Genomic DNA, 10000 nt, shown 5'->3' on the forward strand with positions numbered 1-10000 from the left:
GGAGACTGAACACTGTGTTACCTAGTAGAGGAGAGACTGGACACGGTGTTTACCTATTGGGAGACTGGGAGACTGGACACTGTGTTAAAGTAGATGGGAAACTGTTGACACTGTGTTACCTAGTAGACTGGGAGACTGGGAGACTGGACACTGTGTTAGCTAGTAGACTGGGAGACTGGACACTGTGTTACCTAGTAGACTGGGAGACTGGACAATGTTGTTACCTAGTAGACTGAGGGGACTGGACACTGTGTTACCTAGTAGACTAGGAGACTGGACACTGTGTTAGCTAGTAGACTGGGAGACTGGACACTGTGTTACCTAGTAGACTAGGAGACTGAACACTGTGTTACCTAGTAGACTGGGAGACTGGGAGACTGGACACTGTGTTAGCTAGTAGACTGGGAGACTGGACACTGTGTTACCTAGTAGACTGGGAGACTGGACACTGTGTTACCTAGTAGACTGGGGGACTGGACACTGTGTTACCTAGTAGACTAGGAGACTGGACACTGTGTTACCTAGTAGACTGGGAGACTGGACACTGTGTTACCTAGTAGACTGGGAGACTGGACACTGTGTTACCTAGTAGACTAGGAGACTGGACACTGTGTTACCTAGTAGACTGGGAGAATGGACACTGTGTTACCTAGTAGACTGGGGGACTGGACACTGTGTTACCTAGTAGACTGGGGGACTGGACACTGTGTTACCTAGTAGACTGGGAGACTGGACACTGTGTTACCTAGTAGACTGGGAGACTGGACACTGTGTTACCTAGTAGACTGGGAGACTGGACACTGTGTTACCTAGTAGACTGGGGGACTGGACACTGTGTTACCTAGTAGACTGGGGGACTGGACACTGTGTTACCTAGTAGACTGGGAGACTGGGAGACTGGACACTGTTTTACCTAGTAGAATGGGAGACTGGACACTGTGTTACCTAGTAGACTGGGAGACTGGACACTGTGTTACCTAGTAGACTGGGAGACTGGGAGACTGGACACTGTTTTACCTAGTAGACTGGGAGACTGGACACTGTGTTACCTAGTAGACTGGGAGACTGGACACTGTGTTACCTAGTAGACTAGGAGACTGGACACTGTGTTACCTAGTAGACTGGGAGACTGGACACTGTGTTACCTAGTAGACTGGGAGACTGGACACTGTGTTACCTAGTAGACTGGGAGACTGGACACTGTGTTACCTAGTAGACTGGGGGACTGGACACTGTGTTACCTAGTAGACTGGGAGACTGGACACTGTGTTACCTAGTAGACTAGGAGACTGGACACTGTGTTACCTAGTAGACTGGGAGACTGGACACTGTGTTACCTAGTAGACTGGGAGACTGGACACTGTGTTACCTAGTAGACTGGGGGACTGGACACTGTGTTACCTAGTAGACTGGGGGACTGGACACTGTGTTACCTAGTAGACTGAGAGACTGGACACTGTGTTACCTAGTAGACTGGGGGACTGGACACTGTGTTACCTAGTAGACTGGGGGACTGGACACTGTGTTACCTAGTAGACTGGGAGACTGGACACTGTGTTACCTAGTAGACTAGGAGACTGGACACTGTGTTACCTAGTAGACTGGGAGACTGGACACTGTGTTACCTAGTAGACTGGGGGACTGGACACTGTGTTACCTAGTAGACTGGGGGACTGGACACTGTGTTACCTAGTAGACTGAGAGACTGGACACTGTGTTACCTAGTAGACTGGGGGACTGGACACTATGTTACCTAGTAGACTAGTAGACTGGGAGACTGGGAGACTGGACACTGTTTTACCTAGTAGACTGGGAGACTGGACACTGTGTTACCTAGTAGACTGGGAGACTGGACACTGTGTTACCTAGTAGACTAGGAGACTGGACACTGTGTTACCTAGTAGACTGGGAGACTGGACACTGTGTTACCTAGTAGACTGGGGGACTGGACACTGTGTTACCTAGTAGACTGGGAGACTGGACACTGTGTTACCTAGTAGACTGGGAGACTGGACACTGTGTTACCTAGTAGACTAGTAGACTGGGAGACTGGACACTGTGTTACCTAGTAGACTAGTAGACTGGGAGACTGGACACTGTGTTACCTAGTAGACTGGGAGACTGGACACTGTGTTACCTAGTAGACTGGGAGACTGGACACTGTGTTACCTAGTAGACTAGTAGACTGGGAGACTGGACACTGTGTTACCTAGTAGACTAGTAGACTGGGAGACTGGACACTGTGTTACCTAGTAGACTGGGAGACTGGACACTGTGTTACCTAGTAGACTGGGAGACTGGACACTGTGTTACCTAGTAGACTGGGGGACTGGACACTGTGTTACCTAGTAGACTGGGGGACTGGACACTGTGTTACCTAGTAGACTGGGAGACTGGGAGACTGGACACTGTTTTACCTAGTAGAATGGGAGACTGGACACTGTGTTACCTAGTAGACTGGGAGACTGGACACTGTGTTACCTAGTAGACTGGGAGACTGGGAGACTGGACACTGTTTTACCTAGTAGACTGGGAGACTGGACACTGTGTTACCTAGTAGACTGGGAGACTGGACACTGTGTTACCTAGTAGACTGGGAGACTGGGAGACTGGACACTGTGTTACCTAGTAGACTGGGAGACTGGACACTGTGTTACCTAGTAGACTGGGAGACTGGACACTGTGTTACCTAGTAGACTGGGAGACTGGGAGACTGGACACTGTGTTACCTAGTAGACTAGGAGACTGGACACTGTGTTACCTAGTAGACTAGGAGACTGGACACTGTGTTACCTAGTAGACTGGGAGACTGGACACTGTGTTACCTAGTAGACTAGGAGACTGGGAGACTGGACACTGTGTTACCTAGTAGACTGGGAGACTGGACACTGTGTTACCTAGTAGACTGGGAGACTGGACACTGTGTTACCTAGTAGACTGGGAGACTGGACACTGTGTTACCTAGTAGACTGGGAGACTGGACACTGTGTTACCGAGTAGACTGGGAGACTGGACACTGTGTTACCTAGTAGACTGGGAGACTAGGAGACTGGACACTGTGTTACCTAGTAGACTGGAAGACTAGGAGACTGGACACTGTGTTACCTAGTAGACTAGGAGACTGGACACTGTGTTACGTAGTAGACTGGACACTGTGTTACCTAGTAGACTGGGAGACTGGGAGACTGGACACTGTGTTACCTAGTAGACTGGGAGACTGGACACTGTGTTACCTAGTAGACTGGGAGACTGGGCACTGTGTTACCTAGTAGACTGGGAGACTGGACAATGTGTTACCTAGTAGACTAGGAGACTGGGAGACTGGACACTGTGTTACCTAGTAGACTGGGAGACTGGGAGACTGGACACTGTGTTACCTAGTAGACTGGGAGACTGGACACTGTGTTACCTAGTAGACTGGGAGACTGGACACTGTGTTACCTAGTAGACTGGGAGACTGGACACTGTGTTGACTGGGAGACTGGACACTGTGTTACCTAGTAGACTGGGAGACTGGACACTGTGTTACCTAGTAGACTGGGAGACTGGACACTGTGTTACCTAGTAGACTGGGAGACTGGACACTGTGTTGACTGGGAGACTGGACACTGTGTTACCTAGTAGACTGGGAGACTGGACACTGTGTTGACTGGGAGACTGGACACTGTGTTACCTAGTAGACTAGGAGACTGGGAGACTGTGTTACCTAGTAGACTGGGAGACTGGACACTGTGTTACCTAGTAGACTGGGAGACTGGACACTGTGTTACCTAGTAGACTGGGAGACTGGACACTGTGTTACCTAGTAGACTAGGAGACTGGACACTGTGTTACCTAGTAGACTAGGAGACTGGACACTGTTAACAAGTAGACTGGGAGACTGGACACTGTGTTACCTAGTAGACTGGGAGACTGGGCACTGTGTTACCTAGTAGACTGGGAGACTGGACACTGTGTTACCTAGTAGACTAGGAGACTGGACACTGTGTTACCTAGTAGACTGGGAGACTGGACACTGTGTTACCTAGTAGACTGGGAGACTGGACACTGTGTTACCTAGGAGACTGGGAGACTGGACACTGTGTTACCAAGTAGACTGGGAGACTGGACACTGTGTTACCTAGTAGACTGGGAGACTGGACACTGTGTTACCTAGCAGACTGGACACTGTGTTACCTAGTAGACTAGGAGACTGGACACTGTGTTACCTAGTAGACTAGGAGACTGGACACTGTGTTACCTAGTAGACTAGGAGACTGGACACTGTGTTACCTAGTAGACTAGGAGACTGGACACTGTGTTACCTAGTAGACTGGACACTCTGTTACCTAGTAGACTGGGAGACTGGACACTGTGTTACCTAGTAGACTGGGAGACTGGACACTGTGTTACCTAGTAGACTGGGAGACTGGACACTGTGTTACCTAGTAGACTGGGAGAGTGGACACTGTGTTACCTAGTAGACTGGAAGACTGGGAGACTGGACACTGTGTTACCTAGTAGACTAGGAGACTGGACACTGTGTTACCTAGTAGACTAGGAGACTGGACACTGTGTTACCTAGTAGACTGGGAGACTGGACACTGTGTTACCTAGTAGACTGGGAGACTGGGAGACTGGACACTGTGTTACCTAGTAGACTGGGAGACTGGACACTGTTTTACCTAGTAGACTGGGAGACTGGACACTGTGTTACCTAGTAGACTGGGAGACTGGACACTGTGTTACCTAGTAGACTGGGAGACTGGACACTGTGTTACCGAGTAGACTGGGAGACTGGACACTGTGTTACCTAGTAGACTGGGAGACTGGACACTGTGTTACCTAGTAGACTGGGAGACTAGGAGACTGGACACTGTGTTACCTAGTAGACTGGAAGACTAGGAGACTGGACACTGTGTTACCTAGTAGACTAGGAGACTGGACACTGTGTTATGGTACAGACTGGACACTGTGTTACCTAGTAGACTGGGAGACTGGGAGACTGGACACTGTGTTACCTAGTAGACTGGAGACTGGACACTGTGTTACCTAGTAGACTGGGAGACTGGACACTGTGTTACCTAGTAGACTGGGAGACTGGACAATGTGTTACCTAGTAGACTAGGAGACTGGGAGACTGGACACTGTGTTACCTAGTAGACTGGGAGACTGGGAGACTGGACACTGTGTTACCTAGTAGACTGGGAGACTGGACACTGTGTTACCTAGTAGACTGGGAGACTGGACACTGTGTTACCTAGTAGACTGGGAGACTGGACACTCTACTTAGACTGGGAGACTGGACACTGTCTACCTAGTAGACTGGGAGACTGGACACTGTGTTACCTAGTAGACTGGGAGACTGGACACTGTGTTACCTAGTAGACTGGGAGACTGGACACTGTGTTGACTGGGAGACTGGACACTGTGTTACCTAGTAGACTGGGAGACTGGACACTGTGTTACCTAGTAGACTGGGAGACTGGACACTGTGTTGACTGGGAGACTGGACACTGTGTTACCTAGTAGACTAGGAGACTGGAGACTGTGTTACCTAGTAGACTGGGAGACTGGACACTGTGTTACCTAGTAGACTGGGAGACTGGACACTGTGTTACCTAGTAGACTGGGAGACTGGACACTGTGTTACCTAGTAGACTAGGAGACTGGACACTGTGTTACCTAGTAGACTAGGAGACTGGACACTGTGTTACCTAGTAGACTAGGAGACTGGACACTGTGTTACCTAGTAGACTAGGAGACTGGACACTGTGTTACCTAGTAGACTAGGAGACTGGACACTGTGTTACCTAGTAGACTGGGAGACTGGACACTGTGTTACCTAGTAGACTGGGAGACTGGGAGACTGGACACTGTGTTACCTAGTAGACTGGGAGACTGGACAATGTGTTACCTAGTAGACTGGGAGACTGGACACTGTGTTACCTAGTAGACTAGGAGAATGGACACTGTGTTACCTAGTAGACTAGGAGACTGGACACTGTGTTACCTAGTAGACTGGGAGACTGGACACTGTGTTACCTAGTAGACTGGGAGACTGGACACTGTGTTACCTAGTAGACTGGGAGACTGGACACTGTGTTACCTAGTAGTGGCAGACTGGACACTGTGTTACCTAGTAGTGGCAGACTGGACACTGTGTTACCTAGTAGACTAGGAGACTGGACACTGTGTTACCTAGTAGACTAGGAGACTGGACACTGTGTTACCTAGTAGACTAGGAGACTGGACACTGTGTTACCTAGTAGACTGGGAGACTGGACACTGTGTTACCTAGTAGACTGGGAGACTGGACACTGTGTTACCTAGTAGACTAGGAGACTGGACACTGTGTTACCTAGTAGACTAGGAGACTGGACACTGTTTTACCTAGTAGACTAGGAGACTGGACACTGTTTTACCTAGTAGACTAGGAGACTGGACACTGTGTTACCTAGTAGACTAGGAGACTGGACACTGTGTTACCTAGTAGACTAGGAGACTGGACACTGTGTTACCTAGTAGACTGGGAGACTGGACACTGTGTTACCTAGTAGACTGGGAGACTGGACACTGTGTTACCTAGTAGTGGTAGACTCAAGAGACTTCCTGGTGAGACGAATAGATCAAACCTCATGAGACTTCCTGGTCAAATGAAGGTGAGATAAAAGATTGCTGTAGCTGCATTGTGTGTGTGTGGTGTGCTGTGTACAGTGTGTGTGTGTGTACTGTGCTATAGTACAGACTGAAGTGTGACTACTCTACTGTAGTACAGACTGACTGACTACTCTACTGTAGTACAGACTGTGTGTGTGACTACTGTGTGTATGTGTGTGTACTGTGCTATAGTCCACAGGGAAGAACCTCCTCATTTTCCTGGAAATCAGTACAGACTGTCTGACTGACAGTCCACTGTAACCTACTATCCCAGACTGAAGACTGACTACTCTACTATAGTACAGACTGAAGACTGACTACTCTACTATAGTACAGACTGAAGACTGACTACTCTACTATGACTGACTACTCTACTATAGTACAGACTGAAGACTGACTACTCTACTATAGTACAGACTGAAGACTGACTACTCTACTATAGTACAGACTGAAGACTGACTACTCTGCTATGGTACAGACTGAAGACTGACTACTCTACTAGGTACAGACTGTAGACTGACTACTCTACTATAGTACAGACTGAAGACTGACTACTGTGCTATAGTACAGACTGAAGACTGACTACTGTACTATGACTGACTACTCTACTATAGTACAGACTGAAGACTGACTACTCTACTAGGTACAGACTGAAGACTGACTACTCTACTATAGTACAGACTGAAGACTGACTACTCTACTATAGTACAGACTGAAGACTGACTACTGTGCTATAGTACAGACTGAAGACTGACTACTGTACTATGACTGACTACTGTGCTATAGTACAGACTGAAGACTGACTACTGTACTATGACTGACTACTGTGCTATAGTACAGACTGTAGACTGACTACTCTACTATAGTACAGACTGAAGACTGACTACTCTACTATAGTACAGACTGAAGACTGACTACTGTACTATGACTGACTACTCTACTATAGTACAGACTGAAGACTGACTACTCTACTAGGTACAGACTGAAGACTGACTACTCTACTATAGTACAGACTGAAGACTGACTACTCTACTATAGTACAGACTGAAGACTGACTACTCTGCTATAGTACAGACTGAAGACTGACTACTCTACTATGACTGACTACTGTGCTATAGTACAGACTGAAGACTGACTACTGTACTATGACTGACTACTGTGCTATAGTACAGACTGAAGACTGACTACTCTACTATAGTACAGACTGAAGACTGACTACTCTACTATAGTACAGACTGAAGACTGACTACTCTACTATAGTACAGACTGTAGACTGACTACTCTACTATAGTACAGACTGAAGACTGACTACTCTACTATGACTGACTACTGTGCTATAGTACAGACTGAAGACTGACTACTGTACTATGACTGACTACTGTGCTATAGTACAGACTGTAGACTGACTACTCTACTATAGTACAGACTGAAGACTGACTACTCTACTATGGTACAGACTGAAGACTGACTACTCTACTATAGTACAGACTGAAGACTGACTACTCTACTATAGTACAGACTGTAGACTGACTACTCTACTATAGTACAGACTGTAGACTGACTACTCTACTATAGTACAGACTGTAGACTGACTACTCTACTATAGTACAGACTGTAGACTGACTACTCTACTATAGTACAGACTGTAGACTGACTACTCTACTATAGTACAGACTGTAGACTGACTACTCTACTATAGTACAGACTGTACTACCTTACAAAGGGAAACCTCTGACTCATTAAGCCGGGTAGCAACATGTGTTTTAGGAGTTAAACAAGAGAAACACAGTGAACATTACTATTGTTCCCACAATCCCCCCTTGAGAGAGGCTCTCTCTCTCTGGTTCCAAAGGAGAGCAGTGTGTTTCAAAGCAATGCTTACTTTCAACATAAAGGGGCACTCAAACCCTATTGGAACATCCTGTTCTGTACCACTGGTACGTTGCTGAAGATAGTGGAGATATATACGATGTTTAAAATGGGTGAAGTGTCCCTTTAAAGTCCACAAAGGAAACGCTATGTTCCAGTGTCAGCCATTTAAACTGTTCTCAAGATTAGAGTTCTCCCTGTTGACCTTCCCAAATGGCACCCTATTCCCTACAGAGTGCACTACTTTTGACCAGAGCCCTATTGACCAGGGCACCAAAGTAGTGCACTATGTAGGGATTTTTTACCTTTATTTTACTAGGCAAGTCAGTTAAGAACAAATTCTTATTTTCAATGACGGCCTAGGAACAGTGGGTTAACTGCCTTGTTCAGGGGCAGAACGACAGATTTGTACCTTGTCAGCTCGGGGATTCGAACTTGCAACCTTTCGGTTACTAGTCCAACGCTCTAACCACTAGGCTACCCTGCCGCCCCAAATAGGGTGCCATTTGGAATAGGGTGCCATTTGGGATGTAAGTCCCTTGTCTTTAGATCCTGAAAGGGAAGGGGAGGGGAGGGTTGCTGGGCCGTTGTTAATTCCTAACTGACACCTGGAGTGTCTAAGTGCCGAAGCCCTGCGCTCCGGGTTGCTGTGACTGTCTCTTACAGCAGACACAACGTGAAGCTACTCAGACACTCACTACTACGCTGAGCACTTATCAGCAGACAGTCTGCTGCTATTTCATTGGCTCTCAGCTGTGTTCCGTGACTACATAGAACAGAGGGCAACACCCTGCACCCTTTTTCAAGTTCATTACAATTATTTAAGTGCAGAAGAAAACCACACAAAAAAATATGTATGATGATTTCTTGATTACAATTATTATTATTTTTTAATACATTTGGACACGAATCAGCATAGCAATGTTAAACAATTCACTACAACGTTTACATTTCAAGTTCAGTCAGGTTCTTACGAATGAGTCAAAATACATTTTAAAGTCAAATGTCAACGAAGTCAATAAAGGTAAATAGACACAAACCAGCTTTCATTGACATTTGACACAAAAAAAAAGGTTTTTAAAAGACAGGGAGTTCCTAGTACTGAAACAGCTTCACGCTAAGAGGGAACTCCCTGTTCTCTCTGCTCTACTGCTACACACTGGAGTGGTGTGAAAGGTCCTGAGAGAGACAGAGAGAGGGAGAGAGGGAGAGGGGGAGGGGGAGAGAGAGAGGGACAGAGAGAGAGAGAGAGGGAGAGAGAGAGAGAGAGAGAGACAGAGAGAGAGGGAGAGAGAGAGGGAGAGAGACAGAGAGAGAGGGAGAGAGAGAGAGAGAGAGAGACAGGAGAGAGGGAGAGAGAGAGAGAGAGAGAGAGAGAGAGAGAGAGAGAGGCAGAAAAAAGATAGAGAGAATCAGAAAGAGAGTGAGAGAGAGAGAGAGAGAGAGAAGCAGAAAGAGAATTAGGGGGAGGGAGAGAGAGAGAGGGAGAGAG

The 10000-nt window shown here is 47.2% G+C and overlaps 1 protein-coding gene across 1 annotated transcript in view; it reads right to left on the reverse strand.

Annotated features, from left to right (window-relative positions):
* klf13 (Kruppel like factor 13) overlaps window positions 1-10000 on the reverse strand; it is a 61088-nt gene that overhangs the window by 40148 nt on the left and 10940 nt on the right. The gene's annotated exons all lie outside the window — the stretch shown is intronic.

Source organism: Oncorhynchus masou, unplaced genomic scaffold (genome assembly GCF_036934945.1).
Source record: "Oncorhynchus masou masou isolate Uvic2021 unplaced genomic scaffold, UVic_Omas_1.1 unplaced_scaffold_657, whole genome shotgun sequence".
Lineage (NCBI taxonomy): Eukaryota > Metazoa > Chordata > Actinopteri > Salmoniformes > Salmonidae > Oncorhynchus > Oncorhynchus masou.